General features: G+C 36.9%; 1 long non-coding RNA gene across 1 annotated transcript in view; it reads right to left on the reverse strand.

Annotated features, from left to right (window-relative positions):
• Positions 1-24,301, reverse strand: part of LOC139081171 (uncharacterized) — a 321,455-nt gene that overhangs the window by 163,670 nt on the left and 133,484 nt on the right. Inside the window, exon 3 of the long non-coding RNA XR_011536261.1 lies at positions 6,392-6,503. This is a non-coding gene — a long non-coding RNA (uncharacterized lncRNA). The remainder of the gene's footprint in view (positions 1-6,391; positions 6,504-24,301) is intronic.

The following is a 24,301-nucleotide window of genomic DNA, read 5'->3' on the forward strand; positions in this document are numbered from 1 at the left end:
ATGACAGGGTAGCTGGCTTTCCCCAGAGCAAGTGATCTAAGAGGGCAAACCAGCGAACTATAGTGTCTTTTATAATCTAATCTTGGAAGTGACGTGCCATCACTTCTATCCACTGGCTCCATAATTACACAATTTCATAGTATAAAAATGTGGGGTCTCTTGTTCAAAAAGTAGGGAGAAAGTGCTGGTAAAGGTAGTCTCAGCTTGCCATGGTATTTATTTGCTATTTAATGTTCCAAGTAAAGAAAAATTAAAATTTTAAAATTTACTGAATTTTACCATTTGTCTTTATATTGTGCAATGCTGGTGTCAAATGCAAATATCAGAGCATTTAATTCATACGCAAAATCACTAAAATTATGCAATTTGTACTTTGAGCGCGCCTTAAGCTAGCCAGAAGAGACAAACAAAAGCCAAAATCAAGAAGGTTTGAAAGAGGAAAAGATGATCCCCCAGACACAGAGTAGTGCTGATTTTTGTATGCAAGTGAGAATGCATAGCCGAAATTTGCCAGGAGGGGTCCACCCCCAACGCAGGGACACACACATTTGCTCAAGCCAGTTGGCTGTAGATTTCCCCCTCATGCTAGTCACCAGAGGACCAACTTTCTATACAGTGAGGTGAGAAGGGGCAGCAGACTCTGGGGAAATTGAGCCAGGCATCTTCCCCTTCCCACAAGTCTCCCACCCCAACCTACAGTAGACAGGCAACCTCCAGAGGTATCGCAACTTCCTAAACAGGACACGTTGGGTACCTAGATCAGCAGTGGGCAAAAAGTCTTGCCCCAGCTAGATTGCAGCATCTGGCCAGCCTCCTACCAGAGGTGCTATGGTGCTGACAGCCCGGGATGGAGATGGCACCACCATGCTCAACTCTAAAACTCCAAGGACCATACATGCCCAATTCCAACCTTCCTTATACCTGTTTCCAATCTTCCCTACACCACTGGAAGCAGAGAGTGGCAGAAGTCTCTGGTAGGGGGCGTGGAGGAGGAGTCCAAGTGGGACCCTCTGTCATGAGCAAGCAGCTAAGAACCCATTCTAGGGAAATAGGGAGAGAGCAGGAGGTGGGCCGCATCCCCGGCTCATGCTCCATTGTTCCATTGAATTTCACTTACAAAATACAAATTCAAACATAAAATTATTAAGAATTTGAAGATGATGACTGCAGAGCATTAAACCCCAATCCCAGGGTTCATCTGAGTTCTTAGCCCTGTGCAACTGCCCCAGTCACAGGTTTTGATGCCAACCCTGTTTCTAACTTATGCTATCAGTCGCTCATACAGACCAGCCCTAGTGTAATATGGGAGGATGTGAATACTAGGAAATGGGGATATTGGGGGCTGTAAAGTTTACTTACCCTCCCCTCCATATCCCATGCTGGATTTAGTGCTCTTCCGCACCCTGTGGAGCTTACCCCTATGACAACATTTAGTCTGATACATTGAAATTATCTGTCTACAAGTCTATCTCACCCAACTAGAATGTGAATTCTTTGAAGGCCAAGACTATAGATTATTTGTATGTTTCCAATGCCAGAATTATGCCTGGTATAATCTGAAACCTCAATTAATGCTGTTGAATAAATAATGTCTCAATCCCAATTTTTTTCAAGCTTTAGTGAGGTATGATTGACAAATTAAAAATTGTATATATTTAAGACATACAATGTGATGTTTTGATATATGTATACATTGTGAAATGATTACCACAATTAAGCTAAAAACATATCTTATGATTGAAAGTTTGTACTTTGAAAAACATCTCCCCATTTCCCCCACTCTCAGCCCCTGGTAACCACCGTTCTACTCTGTGTTACTATGAGTTCCACTTTTTTAGATTTCATATATGAATGAGATCATGCAAAACTGAAGTCTTCATGGAATTGTATGTGCACAGCTATTCCAGGTCAGAGAAGATGATAGTGGCAGATATACTTGAACATGTGGAATCTTTCATTGTAATTAGGTGTTGAATGTGCTGGTCATTGTACAAATGTGAATGAATAGGTTCTTTTATGCCTTTCTAGATGTTGGGGCATTATTTTTTACATGGATGGAATTTTGATCACATATTAGACAGAACCATTCTTTTTTCCCCTGGCTTATTGAGATATAATTGATATACAACATTGTGTAGGTTTAAAGTGTACAATGTGATGATTTATGTATATATTGAGAAATGATTATCACAATAAGGTTAGTTAACACGTCCATCACCTCACATAGTTACCTTTTTTGTCTGAGTGTTGAGAACTTTTAAGATCTACTTTCTTAGCAACTTTCAAATACAGTATACAATACATTATTATTAACTATTGTCACTGTGCTGTACATTAGGTCTCCAGAACTTGTTTATCTTATAACTGAAAGTTTGTATCCTTTGAAAAACATCTCTTTATTTCCCCCACTTTCACCTCAACCTCTGGTAACCACCAGAGTTCTACTCGGTTTCTATGAGTTCAGTTACTTTTTTTTTTTAGATTTCACATATAAGTGAGATCATACAGTATTTATCTTTCTCTGTTTGGCTTATTTCACTTAGCTTAATGTCCTCTAGGTTCATCAATATCACAAATAGTGGAATTTCCTTCTTTTTAAAAACTGAATAGCATTTCATTGGATATATATGCCATATTTTCTTCATTCATTCATCCATCAATGAATATCTAGGTTGTTTCCAAATCTTGGCTACTGTGAATAATGATGCAATAAGCAAAAGAGTGTACATATCTCTTTGACATAGGGATTTTATTTCCCTTGGATATTTACCCAGAATAAGGATATGGTAGTTCTATTTTTAGTTTTACGAGTAACCTCCATACTGTTTCCATAATGACTGTACAATCTACATTCTCACCAACAGTGTAAAAGTGTTCCCTTTTCTCCACATACTCACCAACAGTTATCATTTGAATTTTTTACGATAGCCATCCTAAAAGTTGTGATATGATATCTCATACTGGTTTTGATTTGCATTTCCTTGATGATTAGTGATGTTGAGCATCTTTTCATACACCTGCTGGTCATTTGTGTGTCTTCTTTGGGAAAATATCTATTCAGGTCCTTGGCCCATTTTTAGTTGGGTTATTTGTTTTACTGGTATTTTGTATGAGTTCTTCACATATTTTGGCTATTAATCTCTTATCAGATAGGTGGTTTGCAAATATGTTGTCCCTTCCACAAGTTGCCTTTTAATTTGTTTGATTTTTCCCTTTGCTGTCCAGAAACATTTTAGTATGATGTAGTCCCATCCCACTTGTTTATTTTTGCTTTTTTTGCCTGTGATTTTGGTGTCAAGTGCTAAAAATCATTGCCAAGGCCAATGACAAGTAGATTTCACCTATGTTTTCTTCCAGGGGTTTTATGATTTCAAGGCTTATCTTTAACTCTTTAATTTATTTTGAGTTGATTTTTGTCTATATTATAAGATAAGGATCTGATTTCATTCTTCTGCATGTGGATATCCAGTTTTCCCAACACCATTTATTGAAGAGACTATCCTTTCCCCGTTGTGTATTTTTGATGTCTTTGTTGAAGAATAGTTGACCATATATGTGTGGACTTAGTTTTGCGCTCTCTATTCTGTTCCGTTGGGCTATGTGTCTGTTTTTATGCCAGTACCATACTGGTTTGATGACTATACCTTTGTAATATAGTTTGAAATCAGGTAATGTGATGCCTCCTGCTTTGTTTACCTTTCTCAAGATTGTTTTGGTTACTCAGGGTCTTTTGCTGGTTCCATAAAAATTTTAGGATTGTTTTCTCTGTTTCTGTGAAAAATGCCATTGTAACTTTGATATGGATTGCATTGAATCTGTAGATCACTTTAAGGAGTATGGAAATTTTAACAGTATTAATTCCTTCAATCCATAAACACAAAATAGATTTCCAATTATTTTTGTCTTTGTCAATTTCTTTCATCTTCTTGGTTAAATTTATTGCTAAATATTTTATTCTTTTTGAAGCTACTGTAAATGAGATTGCTTTCTTAATTTCTTTTTCAAATAGTTCATTGTCAATGTACAGAAATGCAACTGATTTTTGTATGTCTATTTCATATCCTGCAACTTTACTGACTTTGTTTATTAGTTTTAACAGTTATGGGGGGAGATTTAGGATTTTCTTCATAAAAGATCCTGTCTTCTGCAAACAGAGACAATTTTATTTCTTCACTTCTGATTTGAATGCCTCTTAAATCTTTTTTTTTCCCCTTAATTTCTCTGGCTAGAACTTCCAGTACGATGTTGAATAAAACTGGCAAGAGTGGATGTCATTGTCTTCTGTTTGCTCTTAGAGGAAAAGTTTTCAATGTTGCAGCATTGAGTATGATATTAGGTGAGGGCTTGTCATATATGACCTTTATTATCTTGAGGCATATTATTTTTGTAACAAATTTGTTGAGAGTTTTTATAATGAAATGATGCCGAATTTTTCGCAATGCTTTTTCTGCATCTATTGAGATAATAATATGATTTTTATCTTTCATTCTGTTAATATGATATATCACCTTTATTTATTTGTGTATGTTTGAATCATCCCAGGGATAAATCTCACTTGATCATGGTGTATGATCTTTTTAATGTGTTGTTGAATTCAGTTTTCTAGTATTTTGTTGAGGATTTTTGCATCTATGTTCATTAGGGATATTGGCTTACAAATTTCTTTTCTATTAATGACCCTGTCTGACTTTGACATGAAGGTAACGTTGGACTTGTAAAATGAGTTTAGAAGTCTTCTTTCCTCTTAAGTTATTGGGAAGAGTTTGAAAAGGATTGGTATTACTTCTTTAAATGTTTGGTAGAACTTACCTGTGAAGCCATCTAGTACTGAGCTTTTCTTTTGGAGAGCTTTTTGATTACTGATCCAAACTCCTTATTTATTATTAGTTTGTAGATATAGATTTTCTATATCGTAGTGATTCCATCTTGGTACTTTGTATGTTTCTAGGAATGAATTCATTTCTTCTAGGTTGTCCAACTTGTTGGCACATAATTGTTCATAGTAGTCTCATAATCTTTGGTGTTCCTGTCATATCATTTGTTATGTCTCTTCTTACATTTCTGAATTTATTTATTTGTCTTTTCTTTTTTCTTAACCTAGCTAAAAGTTTGTCAATTTTGTATATCTTTCAAAGTCTACTCTCAATTTAGTTTATCTTTTCTATTTTCTTCTAGTTTCTATTTCATTTATTTCGGCTCTATTTTTTATTTCTGAAAACGTTTCCCAGGAAAATCCATAATAAGACAAGAACAGGCTCATTTATTCAACTAACTTGCGATTTTGATTCAAAAGATTCTTACAAATTAATCTATCACTATTTAAATGTTTCTACAGGATATTCCTAGAATAATATTCTCACAGTAGGTATATTAATAAGTAAACTGCTCTTTTGGTCTGATATTTTCATTTAAACATTGTTCTATTTTTCTAAGCTCTTTAAGTTTTAGCTAAAACCTTAAATTTGACAGAATGCTATAATTATTTGAAGGATTTCCTTGAAGTCTACTTTTTCATATTGGTGCCACTTACATCCTTACGTAGACTTTGTTACTCATCAAAAGCATTGCTTAGTGAGAAAGTCGTTTGCAGACTCTACTGTGCTATTCCCTGGAAACGTGCATCCTCTTCCTCTGTTTACACAGAAAGATCAGGGGAAGCGGGATGCGATCACATGAGGTGTGATGCATCAACTGACTATCAGAAGGCTGAAAATGAAGTCTTTGGCAGAAAGACAGATGGACAAAAATACTTGGAAAAACAATGTGATTTCACAGAAATGTTCTGCAGAATGGCACTGCCACTGATATGAAAACTGATCGACTGTTTTCCCAAATATCTATGCCTTTGGTCTAGACACATTCACGTCTTTTTTCTTATCTAGTGGATTAGTCAACTCTACCCTATTTAGATGTGATCCTTTGCCTTCTTCCATAAACTCATGAACTAGAAAAACTTGCTCAGACATCCCTACGCTTTCCCTATTTCATTATGAATTCAGTCAACACTCATAAATACTTTCCAAGCGCCTACTTGGTGCTTGTTATACTGATAGAATGACCATTCCCATGAGTACCAAAAATCTGTGACATGTTCTTTAATACACCCAATCGTCTCAAAACTCCACATTCACTGTGGATTGTTCTAATCACTGAATTGACTCAGAATTGAATAAAATCTTTTCACTATAAATTAACAATATGTAGTCTACAGAAAAAATGTTAAATATTTATCAGAATAACAGAAAAATTATTATTTACCAAAATGCAGATTTTTCTCTTCAATACTTAATCTTAAATAGATTTTTTTCCTTAATAGTTAAAAGCCCGCAGTCTTGAGTCATAACTGGCTGTGGTACAATTGTCTGTGACTTTCCTTTGCTTTCTTGCCTACCTTTCATTAGTTGGGTTGAATTCCATGCTTTCTTCTTGATGCCACCTTTCTGCCTGCACCGAGTGGTTTTGAGGGTTGGGCTATAGTAAGGTCCGTAGATTTGAGCACAACTCTAAAAAGAGAACAAACAAGTAACAAAATAAAATAAACCGAAAAACAAACAACCCAGTAAACGCATTAGCAACCTTTCAGAAATGCAGCAGAACTAAGTATGTGTTTTCCTGTGTAGCAAATATGCATCATCTGGAACAGGGCTGCCAACCTTACTCACCTGGAAACGGCATTCGCTAGATGACAGTAGGCATTCATTGTTCTTGAATGGTTTGAGTCAGTGAATTTATCTTTGTTTTTTTCTCTTTTATTTTTGAAACTTCCTTTTTTTTCAAATCAAGACCAAAATGGAAATGATAATTAAGGCAGATACAAGTAGAAATAAAATGGTGGAAAAGAGTTTTTATCTAATGAACTTGACCCTTCTTTTGAGAGCTTAGACCAACAACCAGCGGTTTCTCTCACCTTCTCCCGCCGCAAACCCAGTGGCTCCCGGGAACAGCAACCTGACCTGTTAGATCAAGCGAGGAAAAACAACTTATGTGTTCCTCCTTCAAGATTCTAGGCACTATTATACCTTACCACTCGTTTAAACACTTATCAAAGCAACATTGTATATTTATCTCATAGTCTCCCAGTGCCTGGTAGATTATATGTATTTAAAGATTTACTAACCCAAATAATATAGAAAAATATTCTTTATCTTGAAAGGAAACACCAGTATTTTTTTTTCTCTTAAGCGCTAAATAGATGGTGACTGTTTCCCACCTGAACATACGTTTTTTACTGTGAAGAATGAAAGAATGATGATTGTCCTTCATCAGTTTTGTTGCACAAAAAGAACTGACTACTCATGAAGTTATAATGGCAAAGCGTATACGGAGATATAAATTGTGAAGTAGTAAATGAAATAATGAAAAAGTGTTCCATAGTAATTATTAATTTATTCTAAGCCAATAAAGCAGTATGTTTCCAAAGTGTTTCATTCTGCATCAAAATATCTTTATCTTAGGCTTGCCACAGAACCAATCTTTCCTGTCACTTGACATTAAATCACAACTAATAATATTCATTTTACAACAGTGAACATTATTTTGACATAACCAGAGTTAAAGTAGCCAAGTGGGCTATTAGAAGACTCCCTCATTTCAGTTTTTATATTAATATATGAGGTTCATTTTGTGGTATGAAAGCAGGGTCCCAGAGACATGGAAGTCTTGGTGATGGGAATGGTCTAGAGTAGGAGTCTGTAGACCAGCTGCTAGTTTTTCGACCTAATACAATCATGCCCATTTGTTTACTTACTGTCTGTGGCTGATTTCCAGCTACAAAGGCAGAGTTGAGTAGTTGTAACAGACAGAGACCACAGGGTCTGGAAGTTACTTATTATTTACTATTACGGCCATTTTAAGGAAAGATTCCTTGACCCATGATCTACAGAATTCCAATAAATATAACTCTGTGATGATGGAAATAGCCTGTATCAGTGCTATCTAATATGGTAGCCACTAGGCCCTTGTGGCTAATGGGTACTTGAAATGTGACCAGTATGACTGAGGAATTAAAAGTTTAATTTTATTTCATTGTAATTAATTAAAATTTCAATTTGAATAGCTACATGTGGCTAAGGGCTACTGTATTATCACTGATATAGAACAATTCCATCATCACTGGGTTCTGTTGGGCAATGCTTCCCTAGCCAGTCGGGAAACTATTCCTTAAAGGGCCAAGTGGTAAATAAGGTGACTATGGAGCAATTGAAATGTGACTAGTGCAAATGAAAAACTGAAGTTTTAATTTTTATTTCATTTTGATTAATTAAAATTTAAATAGCCACTTGTGGCTAGTGGCTAGTGCAATGGATGGAGTAGGTTAGAGCAGTGGTTCCCAAAGTGTGGTAGCCAGGCCAGCAGCATCAACACCAACTGAGACCTTGTTAGAAATGAAAATTCTTGGTCCCCACACCAGAGCTACTGAATCAGAAACGCTGGGATGGAGCCCAGGAAACTTGTTTTAACAAATACTTCCAGTGCAGTATTTCTCAAAACTTGGCATGCATCAGAATCATCTGGTACGCCTGTTAAAATCCAGGTTGCTGGACATCTAGGGTTCTAATAAGTTCCCAAGGGATGCAAAAGGCTGTTGATCCAAGGACCATGCTTTGAGAAGCAAGAGTCTAGGGCAGCAGTCTGCAAAGTCAGGTGTGTACGTGGACAATCTATTGAGTTGCAGGAAAACATAGTAAAGTTTCCATTTCTATTTACTTTTCACCTAAAAGAAAAAAAGATTTACTAACATGTATTATGCCCTCAGTTGGTCCCTATGTCAAATGGTCATAATGCTAATGGGTTGACTGCAGCATCATTTGCTTTTTATTTTTAGTTCTATTTTTAAAAATTATCATAGGGTAAATTTGACTTTCTAATTTTGGTTTACAGTTCTATAAATCATAACACATATATAGATTCATACAACCACCATCATAATTATGATACAAAACAGTTCCATCGCCATAAAAAAACTCCCTTGGGCTATCTCTTTATAGTCACCCCTTCCTCCACCCATAACCCCTGGCAACCATTGATCCATTCTCCATCTCTATAGATTTGTCTTTTCGAGAATATCATAACAACGGAATCACGAAATTATGACCTTTAGAGACTGGCTTCTTTCATCCAGCTTTCTTTCTTTGAAATTGATTCGTGTTGTATGTATCAATAGTTTGTTTCTAGTTATTGCTAAGTAGTAGTCCATTGTATGACTATACCACAGTTTATCTGTTTACTGTTGAAGTCCCTTTGAGTTGTTTCCAGTTTTGTCAATTATGAAAAGTGGTGTTTAAACATTTGTGTACAGGTTTTTAAGTGAACATAGTTTTCATTTTTCCAGGGTAGATATTCAAGAGTGGAATTGTTGGGTCATAGGGTAAGTATATGTTAAACTTTATAGGAAACTATCAAACTACTTTCCAGAATGACTGCATTTTGCATTCCCAATAGCAGTACATGAGAATTATAGTTGCTCCATGTTCTTGTCAGCACTTGGTATTGTCAGTAATTTTTATTTATTATCCCTCTAATAAGTGTACAGTGGCATCTCATTTGTGGTTTTAACTTGCATTTTCCTGATGATTAATGATGTTAAATATCTTTTCATGCTCTTACTTACCATTTTTATATCTTTTTTGGTGAAGTATCTGTTCTTCCCTTTCACCCTTTTATTAATTGAGCCATTTATTTTCTTATTTTTGGGTTTTGAAAATTCTTTATATATTCTGAACTGTCTCAAGTGAAGGATAATTCTTAGAATACATAACATAGTGGGGTTCTGTGCTGCTCAATGTCTTGACAAGAGTAGTGAGGCAGGAAACAAGAAGCAAACCAAACCTGGCCAGATACCAGGAGGTGATGGGATGCCAAATCTTACCCAGCTGAGCAAGAGGAGAACCAAGAGGAGAGCAAAGATTAGGCACAGATTCGTGAGGCAAGAATTTGGAGGAGACCAAAACCAGATTCCAAAAGGAAAAATCTAAGTTTCAAGCTAGAAGGAATAATTTTGAAGCAAAGGCCTTGGAATTTGGGTTAAACTATTCTATAGTGGCAGAGAGTCTTTAGAAAACCAGAAGCCCCACCTCCTTAGGCAATCTTCCACTAGTTTAAAGTTATAGTATACACTGAAACCATCACTTGAAAGTCAAACTTTACTCATTCTACAAATATTTTCTGCATGCCTATTATGTGTATACATTACAGAGACAATAGTCAACAAGACAAACTTCATCTCTTTCCTGGGGGAGGATAAAACCTGGCAAGAGAAGGCAAGGCAGTGAACAAGTAATTACAAGTGCAATCACTGTTGAGTGCAGGGTCCCACATTATCAAATAACTGGGAAGATCTGACGTTTTCTTGGAGAACGAGTGGCAAGGAAGCCTTCCTAGAGGAAGTGTGTATGTGTGTGTATGTGCATGCACATGCAAGTAGGTCAGGAAGGTGATCTTTCTGAAGGAAATGTGCCTTGACATTGTGAAAAATTTAGATTGGGCTGAGGAGGGCATTTTAGGAGACAGAAATGCCATATGTAAACCTTAGAAACAGTAATGCATTTAAAAAGGCTCAAGGATTATAAAAATCCAGCTTTGTTTTAGGGGAAAATGGCCTGCATGTGGCAGGAAGAACAAATAACATGGTAGCTAAAGCCCCTACAACCTTGGACAAGTTATGCAACCTCTGAGCATCCTTTCTTTCATCTATAAAATGGGAATCATTTGTGTATTATGAAGATTAAAATTAAGTTGTATAATTCATGTAAAGTAGCTCATACAGTTATACACAGTAAATGTTAATGATGTTCACGATTATAATAATGATGATGATGATGGCTAACAGTAGGAGATGATGCCTGGGATGACAGGTTGGGCCTGTGAAAACCAGATTGAGAGTTTAGAACATTATCCTATCAGCGCTGGAGAGTCACTTGGGAGTTTAAACAAATGCAATCTGATAAGAATTTCTAAACTGGCAATGCCATTTAGAATAGGCTAGGAATAAGGAGAGTTTCCAAACTGCCAACCTCGAGTACAAAATCATCACACACATGCACACACACACACGCACGCACACACACACACAGAAACCCAAAACCAAACAACTAATCTTTGATTTTTTCCCAAGATCCAGATCTCTAGGAAACCCATCCTATCCAAAACCCTCCCTCTGGATCAAAGGACCTGTAGTAGACCTTATTGGTCAAGTACCTAGAATCTTTTCTCCTCTTTCTATACCCTTGATTGATGTTCTTTCAGTATCCATCTTCCCCCACCCCCGAAGCACTCGTGCCACAGAGGAAATCAACCCAATCTCAGCTCTCACATCAACTTCAAACTCAGCACTAGGGCTGGGATAGACTAGTCTATGGGTATTATCCCCCTTGCCACAGTAGTTGATTCAGAGCACCAGGCCTAAGCCAGTAATCCATGCCATTCTCCCAGCCATAGTAGTTGGCGCAGAAGTAAACATGTACCCAATTCAGTCCAATGGGATGTGAGGAGAGGTTTGCTGGAGAATTTTAGGGAAGGAAAGAAAATTTCCAGCAATGGTTACACCTTTTCTTTTTCTGGACATCTCAGTGTGTGCCTAGAAGTACTACAACCATTTTACCACCATGAAAAATCTAGATTGAAGATAGTATCAACTTACTGAAGATGTACAGCTAAGGAATATATGGAGAAACAGAACCAGAAAAGATTCCAAAAGACTCCAAGGTTTCCAGCTGAAGTGACTAGGTCGTTGGTGCCACTACTGGCAAGAATGGGAAAAGGTGGGAGTAGGGAAGATTTGAACGAAAAATGGTTAATAAGATTTAGGGTATGTTGACCTTAAATAAGTAATCATTATCAAAATTAATTTAATTCATTTGTTTAAGAGCAGTACCTACTGCTGGATAAAGCCAACCCTGAAGCCAACCCTAATTTCTCTCAATTTAAAATTATACAAACCAATAGAGGTCTTTAATTTAGCCTCTTTGTGTCTGTTTTCTATTTCTTGCAACCAAAATGTCTTCACTATTGCGTGGTCCCACAAACCAATTCCTTTCTTTAGATTCTTACATGGTCTCCAGGCATTTAGTTGCCCAGCAGCATGTCATGCTGCTATTGCTGTCAACCTGGACGAAATCCAGTACCCAAAGAAGGCACTTCATAAGGCGAGATGGTCTTTCTGTGTCTGCTTCACAGTTCTTCCTTTCTTCTCTGACAGCCCCAGTGCTGAAAGTGAAGAGAAGAAATATCCTTTCCTCCCAGTTGTACATTTGATATACAACCAAAGAACCATGCTTAGCATCCTTTCTGTTTCAACCATATAATTAAATGAGGTATCCTTTATGCCATTTGCTTCTTGTCAGTGCCTTCCTTCCCGAGGGAACTGGCATTGGTTCAAACTTAGCAGTGTACCATAAAACAACAAATAGTACTTCCCCTACATTGCAGAGTATCATCTTCCAATCCCCAACTTGTGCTCTTGTCTTTCTCAAAAAAGGTAAATTAATTTCATGCCCAGGTCTGCTGAGGAGGGAGGATAGGGCCATGGGAAGATGTAAGGGGTGATCCCTGAATCTAATGTTTGAGAGTTCTTAGCGATAAGGTCTTGCTGTCAACCCCAGAATTATCCAGTCCTTTTTTTTTCCTTTCCACAAAGTTGCTTTGTTTGTCATGGAGTGAGACTCGTGTCAGGCCACCCCCTCAGCACTCTGGACCTGCCTGAATATATCTGAATAGGCTAAAGTTGCCCAGACAGCCTCTGGGGCTATAGATAAGAATTAAAGGGTCCTAGATCTCAAGAGGCGCCCAGTAAAGTGGGAGAGATATCAAGTAAACAGGCAGTGCTGGATATATCATTGGCTTGAGGCAATGAGCCAACCAAAAGAGAAGGCCAAAAATGAGATGGTCAAATATAAGAATCTACTGGTTGAAGGTAGAATGAACAAGACTTAAAGACTGACTAGATATAAGACAATGAAAGAGAGAAATTATTTCAAAAATTTCCAGCCTAAATGCTAGAGTCATTGGTCCTGCTACTGGCAAAATTGAGGAAAGTAGGAGGGAGGATAGACTGGGAAGAAAGATGATGAATAGGTTTGGAAAATGCTAAATTAGAAGCAAATAACCAAGATAATCAAACTCAGAAGCAGAGAATAGAGTGGTTGTTGCCAGGGCCTGGGGGAGGAGGAAATGGGGAGGTGATGGTTAAAGGATACAAAGTTTCAGTTATGCAAGATAAATAAATTCTGGAGATCTAGTATACAGCCTGGTGCCTATAGATAATACTGTCTTTTATAATTAAAATTTGCTAAGAGGGTAGATTTCATGTTTTCTTACTACAAAAAATAAAAATAGTAATAATAAAGGGAGCAGGAAGAAACTTTGCGAAGTGATGGATATGTCTATGGCACTGATGATGGTAACGGTTTAATGGGTATGTGTTTATCCCCAAAGTCACTGACTTGTACATATTAAATATATACAAATTTGCATGTCACTCATGTCTCAATAAAGTGTTTTTAAAAATAAAATTCACCATTGTTGACAAAAAGAAGTAAATAACCATATTCACATTAGCTACCATTTATAATCTACAGTGGGTCAGGGAATACCACCAAACATTTGAAGCCCCATCCCAGCCCTCCTCTAGCTGCACTCTTCTCCACAGAGTGAAGAGTCCACAAGGCCAAAGGGACATGCTCACCAAAAGCCTACACCTTTTTCAGACTGCATTCTAGGAGCCCGTGCATGCACACGCAAAGCCCCTCTCAGTATAGAGCAGAGCCAATCACAGGAAGACAATAGGGATGAGTTGAAGGCTTGGGGATAGCTCTTCCACTGCCAGCATATTTTGGCATGGAATTCCCTGAAGTCTAAGAATTATACATTCAAATATGGTCTTCAAAATTGTTATAAAGATGTATTTGTCAAGATAGGAGACTAATATTTTATTTAACCGTCAGCTTGATTGATAATTTGTAAATATTTAGACATATGATATATGGGCTTCTGTTTGTATTCTTGCCCCAGGTTCCACAAATGTTAAAGGCACAGCACCTGTGCCATCACAGCCTATGCATATATATGATTTCATTGAAGCCTCATAACCAACCATCCTGTGTAGCTAAGAGTTACTAACTCACTTTACATTTTATAAGGGAGGAGATTTTGAAGGACAAGGGTTATCCACACTGACAAATACTGCAAAGGACTTGAATAGAAATATGATCAAAAAAGGGCACTGAGCTTGGCAAGACGTCTTTAAACACAACTTTCAAGAGTGAAGGTTCATTAGATTAGTGGAACTCAAAGCTAGATAATATAACAAGAAAAGCATAAGTGCTGGAAAATAGAGACATCAAGTTGGGGCTTCTCTTTGAAGTTTGGCAATAAAAGGAGGAAGAATATCTATCCATCATAGAGGAAACTGAATCAAGGGTGAAGTCAAAAGACCAAGAGTCAGTGTGAGTGGAAAAAGTGAAGACATTGAAAGAAAAAGAAATGAATACTAGGAGAAGATGTATCTCAGCAGAGTGGGAGAGTATTCAACAACACTAAGTGCCTTATTTGTTCCAGGCCAGGGCCCTCTGGAGCTATGCACATGAATGGCATGTTTCTAGACCTTAAGAGGCAGGGGAAATATATAAGTTGAGTGGGAAAATGCCAAGTAAATAGACATTTACACTACAGGCTAATGAGTGTTTTAAAGGGGTTAAGCAGTAACAAGAGGAGAGTGAGCTGGTTCAGGTGGTATTACAGCTCACAACTAGGTTACACCAGCAAGGCAATGCTGGTTAGTAAAAAAAAAATAATAATATATCTCACATCTCACAACAGTGTTGGGAAGTTAAAGAAACAGTCACAGTATTTAGGTAGAACACTGAATGGCCAAATTTGCAAGGTTCTTGTGACCCAAATCACGCCTGCGTAGATGATATTCTACAAAGCAGAAGTGTCAGGTTAAATTTCAAGATTCTTTTGTAATTTTTATGCATGTCCTCAACAAATATTTACTGAGTTAAGTCCTGTGTGAGGGCTTACCCTTCAGTGAGGCAAGGCAGGCTAGGAAGCAAAAGAGAACCAAACAGGATAATCAGTGCCCTGAGAAAGAGGAGCGTAAGAGACTATGGCAGCCATAGGGACCTGCAGAGCCCTGGTACTTGCATTTCTCCTCATTCACATATGTTTCCATGCCCTAACCCATGTAGGATGAGCAGATCTTCTTCCAGCTAAACCTTATATTCCCTGAAAGAAGCCAAAGACAGTTTCTTGATAATATTTCCTGATTTGGCCCCTGGGATGATGGTTACTAGGCTGTGATCTCAGTGTCCCATGGATAACACATCCTGGAGAGCTACAACAGTCAGGAAACTGAAAGCAGCTACCTCTTGGGAAGCTGAGTGTTAGTGCCAACAATAGCTGGAGTGTATAGTGTTCCTATATTCAGAATCAGTGTTCAGAGTTACAAATCAGGATTAGAGATTCGTGTCATAAGTTCCCCACCTGTAAAATGGGAGCTGGGGGGCAACAGTCCTCACTCTACCTACTACAGAGATCTTTATGGATGTTGAGATAATGGAAATGAAAAAATATTTTAAACGATGTTAATTAGAGAAAATCACTGCCCTGCTGAAAATCCTCCAGTGGGGATACTACCAAATTCCTCACAGGGTTGTTTATAGATTTGGTCAAAAAGCAGGTGCCAAAATAAGTGTTCCTTCCTATTCCTACCCATAAGCCTATCCTGTTAGATCCACCTCTAAACCACACATGGAGTATGAATACTTCATTTCCCCTGCCACTTCTCTGGTCTACTGCTGTAGCGTCCTAACTTATCCCTCTGCTTCCACTTTTGCCCACACCTACTACACTTTCCAAACAGCAAGGGTATTATTTCTTAAAATTCTCCAGTGCAAATAGAGTAATATCTAGGCTCTTTTCAATGGCCTGTAAAATCCTACCTAATATGGTCTCCCACCCATTGCCCTTTCTTGTTTTCTTCAAAGCATGTACTATCATTGGAATGTGTTTGTTTAATTCATTCTGGTCTGTCTACTCTATAATATGAGTTCCACAGGAACAAGCTGTGTCAGAGCCTAAAACAGTTTCTGGTAAATAAGTGTTTGTTGAATTATTGAATGAATTAATGAACAAGTGAATGAATGAATGAATGTGTCTTCTTATCAAGGCTGATAAAATTAAACCCATCTTTTAGACTCAAGTCAAATGCCATCTCTTTCATGAAGACATCCCTGATTCTCCCGCTAAAAGTTATCTCCTTCTCCTCTAAATGCCCATGGGTCTTTGTTTACAATGAAGGGGCTATACTCTGGTAACTAGGCTCCTAGGAGAACTTGACATGCTAAAAGTGTAACTTCACAGGGTTTTGCTGGTGCCATTTCACTGTGACCAGATTAATTTCATTTGATAATGTGGTAGGAAAGATTTCTCTAAAATTATTGCTTTGCATAAGTCTTGTGCTGTCATTATATTTTGTAGCATAATGTATACCGGAAACTGCCAGTTTAAATTCAATAGATATCCAAGACATTACACTCAGAATCAATTACATCCTATAGTAGCTACTTGGCATGGCTATATTCGTGAAATTGCCATATTTCTCAACTATTAGTCATTTGGGTATTTTCATTTTAAAACTTGCGATAAAGTTCTATGTTAAAAGATACACTCTATTGTTAGTCTGCAGTTTGTCTGTAAATGCAATTCCTGCATAGCTTTACAGTGAGTTAATATTATCTTTTGTCCTGATTTTTATTTATCATAAAAGTTCATTTCAATTCATTTATGTTCAGCTTGTATTTCCCTTCAAAGACTGGAAGCAGAGAAAGAAGCCTGAGACTATAGCAGGGAAAAGTCATAGAATTATAGCATCTCAGACTTGGAAAGGGTCTTAAATCAAGTAGTGAAATCTTCCACACACTGGAAGAATCACTTCAACATTATCCCTCAGAGATGGCTCATCCAGTCTTTGTACACCTCTGGTGATGAAGAGCTCACTATCTCCCAAAGCAGCTTATTCCATCCACGGACAGTTCTTCCTTCTCTTGACCTGAAATTGGCCTCCCTATGACTTTCACTCATAAGGTCCCAGCTCTACCTTATAGAACCACACAGGCCCCATTTTCTCCCTCTTCTCTGTGACAGCTCTTCAGAGACCTTAAGACAGAGATCACATCCCTGATGCTTCTCTTCTCCAACACAAGCAGCTCCAGCTCCTTCAACCATTTTTTATGGAACCTAGAATTCAACTCCCTCCTCAGCCTCCTCACTCCCCACAGTTAGTTTGTTTCTCCTTTAAAGTGTGGAGCCAGGGCAGAAAAGAATATCATACCCTCCTTGCAGCCATTTTGTCCTAAGGCTCTGAGACAAAGACTGCCTGGCTGTTCATTTAACATGTTTTGCTTTCCTCCTCATCACACACCTTGATTACATTTTCTAGCCTCCATGCTGCTATGTATGGTGGTTTAGCTTAATTATAGCAAATGGAATACAGGTAAAAGTGATATGTTCCCCTTTCAGTCCTGGAACATAAATAACTCCACACTTTTCCCTTATCTGCCAGCTGGAATTGAGTTTCATGAAGAAAGCCACACTTTGAGCATGGCAGAACCTCTATCAGCCTGAGTCTCTCTATGACTGTGTAGAAATAAGTACCTCTTTCTATAACCACTTATTAAACTTTCCATTAGTGAGAAAATTCTATTGTGTTAAGCAACTAAGGTTTTAGGGATTATCATTCACAACCTTGCAGAAATACTTCCTTTCTTTACTCTTCCCCACATGTCTGGATTTCCCATCCTGTTCCTATGCAATTTTCAAGACCAAATTGAGAGCTTCACATAAACCTTTCTTCAGTTCCATCTGGCTTCATCCAACCCATCATTGCAGCTTGTGGACATCTTATGTGATCCTGGCTTTATCTGCTAATTAATTTATCTGTCCCTCCCCACCCATCTGCAACTGTGATGTGCTATTAGATTCCTCATCAAAACCATTAATAAAAATGTTGAATGAGTCATGTCTAAGAACCAACTCCTACAGCATACCAAAGAGAACTACAATCAGTTAGTAAGTCTTGCATGACATGCACAGAGAGCCTATGTTGGCTCTTAAAAGTGACCACTTACCTTTCGCAAAACTGTCACATGTCTATATCTCAAAATTAGATTGGTTAAATTACAGCATTGACCTGATAGTCAAGAGACCTGGATTCCAGTTTTGTCACCACCATCTAACTGTATGATCTTGAACAAGTCATTTCACCTCTGCATCCTCAAGCTGTGGAATAGGGTAGATAGAATACAAACTTCCAATGACTCCTTCTACTTTGAGTCTGCATTGAATCAATCAAGTTAGCATATGTAGTATCAAATTGGCTTTTAAAATTTTACCCATCAATGGTATGTTTCCATATCATAAAATCTTTGCTAGAGCTCTTTCACATAGGGTCTGAGGCAGATATCCACTAACCTGGATGAAGAAAGTACATTTTATTTTCACTAGCTTCTAAATAAAATTTAGCTTTTCCTTCAATTATGGTTGTAAGTAAAATTCCACAGTAACTTTCACAGTACCTCAGTCTTTTAGCCAGTCAAAATCACAAAATTCTCGTATCACATTACCATTGTTACACATTTCTTAGAATATAAACTTATGTTCATCATTATTTTTTTTTAATTTTTTTCTGCTTTATCTCCCCAAACCACCCCTGTACACAGTTGTATATCTTAGTTGCACGTCCTTCTAGTTCTGGCATCATTATTTTAAATTATGGTAGTTATTAAATCTTCCATTAGATTTTGTGATTTAATAAAGAAACACATGCATCTCTATATCACAAATTTTGGTTTTTCATAATTTATATATGAATATATGAAATATATAAATGTATTTCACTATAATTGCTTTCCATTGCAATCTTCTATATTTTATTTTATGCACTTAAAATACTATTCTAAGAAGTGTCATTAGGCTTCACCAGACTGCTGAAAATGTGTCCATGACACAAAAAAACTGAGAAACTTACCTACCAATTTAATTCTTAGCCCATGGTGAGGAGAAAAAACAAATGCTCAAGGGGAATCATAGAAAATAAAACAGAATAGGCTGAGCAAGGGTTCAAGATGGCAGCATAGGAAGATCTTGCCCTCATCTCCTCCTATGGGCACAATAAATCTACAACTATATATGGAATAACTTCCTCTGAAAAATACAAGAACACTGGTGAATGGAGCCTCCACAACAAAGAATAAAAGAATGGCATTGAGAAAGGTAGAAGAAGCAGAGACACAGTCTCACCAAAAACAAAGACAAAAATACCACCCCAGGTGTGGCAATCCACAATTGAGAGGGCTCTCAAAATTACAGAATATTTCCCTGAGAAGCCAGAGGTCTGTGCTCCACACAGGCACCCCAAACCTTAGATCATGCACAGGAGAAATAAACCATTAAAATACTTGGCTTTGAACACCAATGGGGATTGCATCCAAGAAAACTATAGAACTGTAGGGAATGGAGAACTCACTTTTAAAGGGCTTGTGCACAGACTCACTTGTCCCAGGACCCAGCACAAAAACATCGCTTTGAAAAGTGCATAGACCATATGTGAAGGAGGCCCTCTCAATTGTAGGGGAGTTTTTTTGCATTGAGAGGGAGAAGGTATTTTGCATTGAGAAGGATCCCCAAAATACAGAACTTCTCCATGGGACTTCAGGAACCACAGTAGAAGAAGTGACCCAGACCCCAGTGGTGACACACTTGATACCAGCTCTACTGGAAGTGGGGGCAGCACACAAGACCCAAGGCCATTGGCAGCAACAGTGACACAAAACAATAGCTCAGGGTGTTCATTGCCACTAGACCTGCCTTATAAGAAATGTTAAAAGCAGCCCTCCTACCTGAAGAAAAGGCAAAGGTTTGAGCTTTGTGCAAGGGGATAAATAGACATACAAAATCAGAAAATTGCAATTCTGTATCAGAATAGATTATGTTAATGATAACATAAAGGCTAAAGGTAAAGAAAGCATCAAAAATAATGATAATCACTTCAATTTGGTAACAAACTCATGATACAAGAAAGGATAATTTGTGATAGAAAAACATAGAAGGGGAAGAGGAAAAGAATGGAACCTGCATAGGATAATGGAGATAAGATGCTACCAGCATAAAAAGAACTATCTCATCTATGAAGTCTTTTATACAACCTTCATAGTAACCAAAAAACAAAAACATCAGAGTAGAGTCATAAATCATGAGTAAAGAGAAAACTAAAAAAAAAAAAAAAAAAAAAAAATCATAGAAAGCAGCTAAATTTAAATGGCAGAAAGAACTAAAAGGAAAAAAGAAAAACAATGGAAATATAGAACAACCAGAAAACAAAAGATAAAATGGCAGTATTAAGCCCTCATACATCAATAATCACTCTAAACGTAAATGGATTGAATTCATCAATCAGAAGACACAGAGTGGATGGATTTTTTTTTTTAAGTAAACAATATGCTGCCTCCAGGAGACACCTCACTTCTAAAGACAAACATAGGCTCAGTATAAAGGGATGGAAGATGAAAATCCAAGTAAACGGCAATCAAAAGAAGATAGCCATTATTATGTCAGACAAACTAGGCTTCAAGGCAAAAAAGTAGTGACAAAGATAGATGTTATATAATAAAAAAGCGGACAATCCACAAAGAAAACATAGCATGTATTAATATATATACACCTAACATAAGAGCATCAAAGTATATAAAGCAATCATTAACAGACTTAAAGGGAGAAATTGATAGAATATTATAACAAGAGAGGACATTAACACCCCACTTACATCAAGGAATAGACTATCCAGACAGACAGTCAACAAGGAAACATTGGCCTTAAATCAAACACTAAACAAGATAGACTTAACAGGTATATAAAGAATATTCCATCCAAACGTAGTAGAATAGACATCCTTCTCAAGTGCACATGGAACATTCTCAAAGATAGACTACATGTTGGGAAACAAGGCAAGCCTCAATAAATTTAAGAAGATTGAAGTCATATCAAACATCCTTTCCAAACACAATAATATGAAACAAGAAATCAACTACAAGTAGAGAACTGGAAAAGTCACAAATATGTGGAGACTAAACAACATGTTCTTTAATACCTATTGGATCAATAAAGATATCAAACAGGAAATCAAAAAATACATGGAGACAAATGAAAATGAAAACACAACATACTAAAATCTATGGGATGCCACAAAACTGGTACTAAGAGAGAAGATTATAGCAATACAAGCCTATCTCAAGAAACAGGAATAATCTCAAATAAACAATCTAACACTACATCTAAAAGAACAGGAAAAAGAATAAACAAAGCTTAAAGTCAGTAGAAGGAAGGAAATAATCAAAATCAGAGCCAAAATAAATGAAATAGAAACTGAAAACATGATAGAAAGGATCAAGAAACTATGACCAGGTTCTTTGAAACGATGAAAAAAATTGACAAACTCTTAGCCAGACTCACTAGGAAAAATGGAGAGATGGCTTGGATAAATAAAATCAAAGATAAAAGGTGAGAAATTGCAATTGATACCACGGAAATACAAAGGATTATAAGAGAATACTGTGAAAAGCTGTACATGAACAAATTGGATAACCTAGAAGAAGTGGATAAATTCTTAGAATCATACAACCTCCCAAAACTGAATCAAGAAGAAAAAGAGAATCCAAATAGACAAATCACAAGTAAAGAGATTGAAACAGTAATCAAATCCTCCAAAAAACAAAAGTCCAGGACCAGATGGTTTCCCTGGTGAATTATACCAAACATCCAAAGAAGATACCATACCTACCCTTCTCAAATGCCTTCAAAAAATTAAAGAGGATGAGACACTTGCTAACTTACTTTACAAGGCCAACATTATCCTGATACCAACACTAGACGAGGACAACACAAAAAAGGAAAATTACAGGGCAATATTGCTGGTGAACATAGATGCAAAAATCCTCAACAAAATATTAGCAAACTGCATACATCCACAAGTTAAAAGCATAATACATCATGATCAAGTGGAATTTATTTCAGGGATGGTTCAACATCCACAAATCAATCAATGTGATACACCACACTAACAAAATGAAGAATAAAAATCACATGGTCATCTCAATAGATGCAGAGAGAATATTTTACAAGATCCAACATCCATTTATGATAAAAACTTGCAATGAAATGGGTACAAAAAGAAAGTACCTCAATATAATAAAGGCCATATATAAAAGATCCACAGCCAACATCTTACTAAACAGTGAAAAACAGAAAGCTTTTTCTCTAAGAACAGGAAGTGGACAAGGATGCTCACTCTCATCACTCTTATTAAACATAGTATTGGAAGTCCTTGTCAGAGGAATAAGGAAAGAAAAAGAAATAAAAGTAATCCAATCTGGAAAGGAAGAAGGAAAACTGTCACTATTTGCAGATGACATGATTCTATATATAAAAAACCCTAAATAATCCATGAAAAAAACCTATTAGAAATAATAAAAAACTAGAGCAAAGTTTCAAGGTATAAAATTAACATACAAAAACCAGTTGCATTTCTATATTTTAATCAACTAACAGAGAGAGAAATCAAGAATACAATCCCTTTTACAGTTGCAACAAAATGAATAAAATCCTAAGAATAAGTTTAACCAAGGAGGTGAAAGACCTATACCCTGAAAATTATAAGACATTATTGAAATAATTTTAAGAAGACAAAAAGAAATTGAAAGATATTCCATGCTCATTGGTTGGAAGAAAACACATATGTCCATATTGGGGCCGGCCTGGTGGTGTAGTGGTTAAGTTTTCATGCACCACTTCAGTGGCCCAGAGTTCGTGGGTTTGGATCCCAGGCATGGACCTACACACCACTCATCAAGCCATGATGTGGTAGCATCCCACATATAAAAAATGTAGAGGAAGATCGGTACAGATGTTAGTTCAGAGACAATCTTCCTCACTGAAAAGAAAATTCCATATCATCTAAAGCAATCTACAGGTTCAATGCAACCCATTTCAGAATATCAAAGTCTTTTTTATTGGAAATAGAAAAAAGAATCCTAAAATTTAAACGGAACAACAAAAGACACTGAATAGCCAAAGCAATCCTCAGGACAAAGAACAAAGCTGGAAGCATCACAGCCCCTGACTTATACTACAAAGCTATAGTAATCAAAACAGCATTATACTGGCAGAAAAACAGATACACAGATCAATGGAACAGAATTGAGATCCCAGAAATAAGTCTTCACCTCTGTGGATGGCTAATAACTGACAAAAGAGCCAAGAACATATAATGGAGAAAGGAAAGTCTCTTCAGTAAATGGTGTTGGGAAAACTGCACAGCCACATGCAAAAGAATGAAAGCAGACAATTATCTTATGCCATACACAAACATTATCTGAAAATGGAATAAAGACTTGAATGTAAGATCTGAAACCATAAGACTCCTAGAAGAAAATATAGGCAGTATGCTCCTTGACATCAAATTTAGCAGGTTTTTTTTGAATACCATGTTTACTCAAGTGAGGGAAACAAAAGAAAAAGTAAACAAATGGGACTACATCAAACTAAAAGCCTCTACATGGCAAAGAAAGCCATCAACAAAATGGAAAGACAACCTATCAACAGGGAGAAAATACTTGCCAATTGTATATCTGATAAGGGGTTAATTTCCACAATATGTAAAGAATTCATACAACTCACAACAAAAAAACACAAACAACCAGGTCAAAAAATGTGCGGAGGATATGAACAGATATTTTTCCAAAGAAGATATACAGATGGCCAGCAGACACAAGGAAAGACATTCAACATCACTAATTATGATGGAAATGTAAACCAAAACTACAATGGGATAGCACCTCACACCCATCAGAATGCTATTATTGAATAGACAAGAAACAACAAGTGTTTGATAGGATGTGGAGAAAAGGGAACTCTCATACACTGCTGGTGGGAATGCAAACTGGTACAGCCATGGAAAACGGTATGAAGATTTCTCAGAAATTTAAAGATAGAAATACAATATGATCCAGCTATTCCACATCTGTGAATTTATCCAAAAATGTGAAAACATTAATTCTTAAAGATATATACACTCCTATGTTCATTGCAGTATTATTCACAATAGGCAAGACTAGGTAGCAACCCAAGTGCCTATCAATGGATGAATGGATAAAGAAGATGTGGTATATATGCAATGGAATACCACTAGGCTATTTAAAAGATGGAATTGTGCCACTTATGACAACATGGGTGGACCTTGAGGGCATTATGC

This window comes from Equus przewalskii, chromosome X, assembly GCF_037783145.1.
Source record: "Equus przewalskii isolate Varuska chromosome X, EquPr2, whole genome shotgun sequence".
Taxonomy (NCBI): domain Eukaryota; kingdom Metazoa; phylum Chordata; class Mammalia; order Perissodactyla; family Equidae; genus Equus; species Equus przewalskii.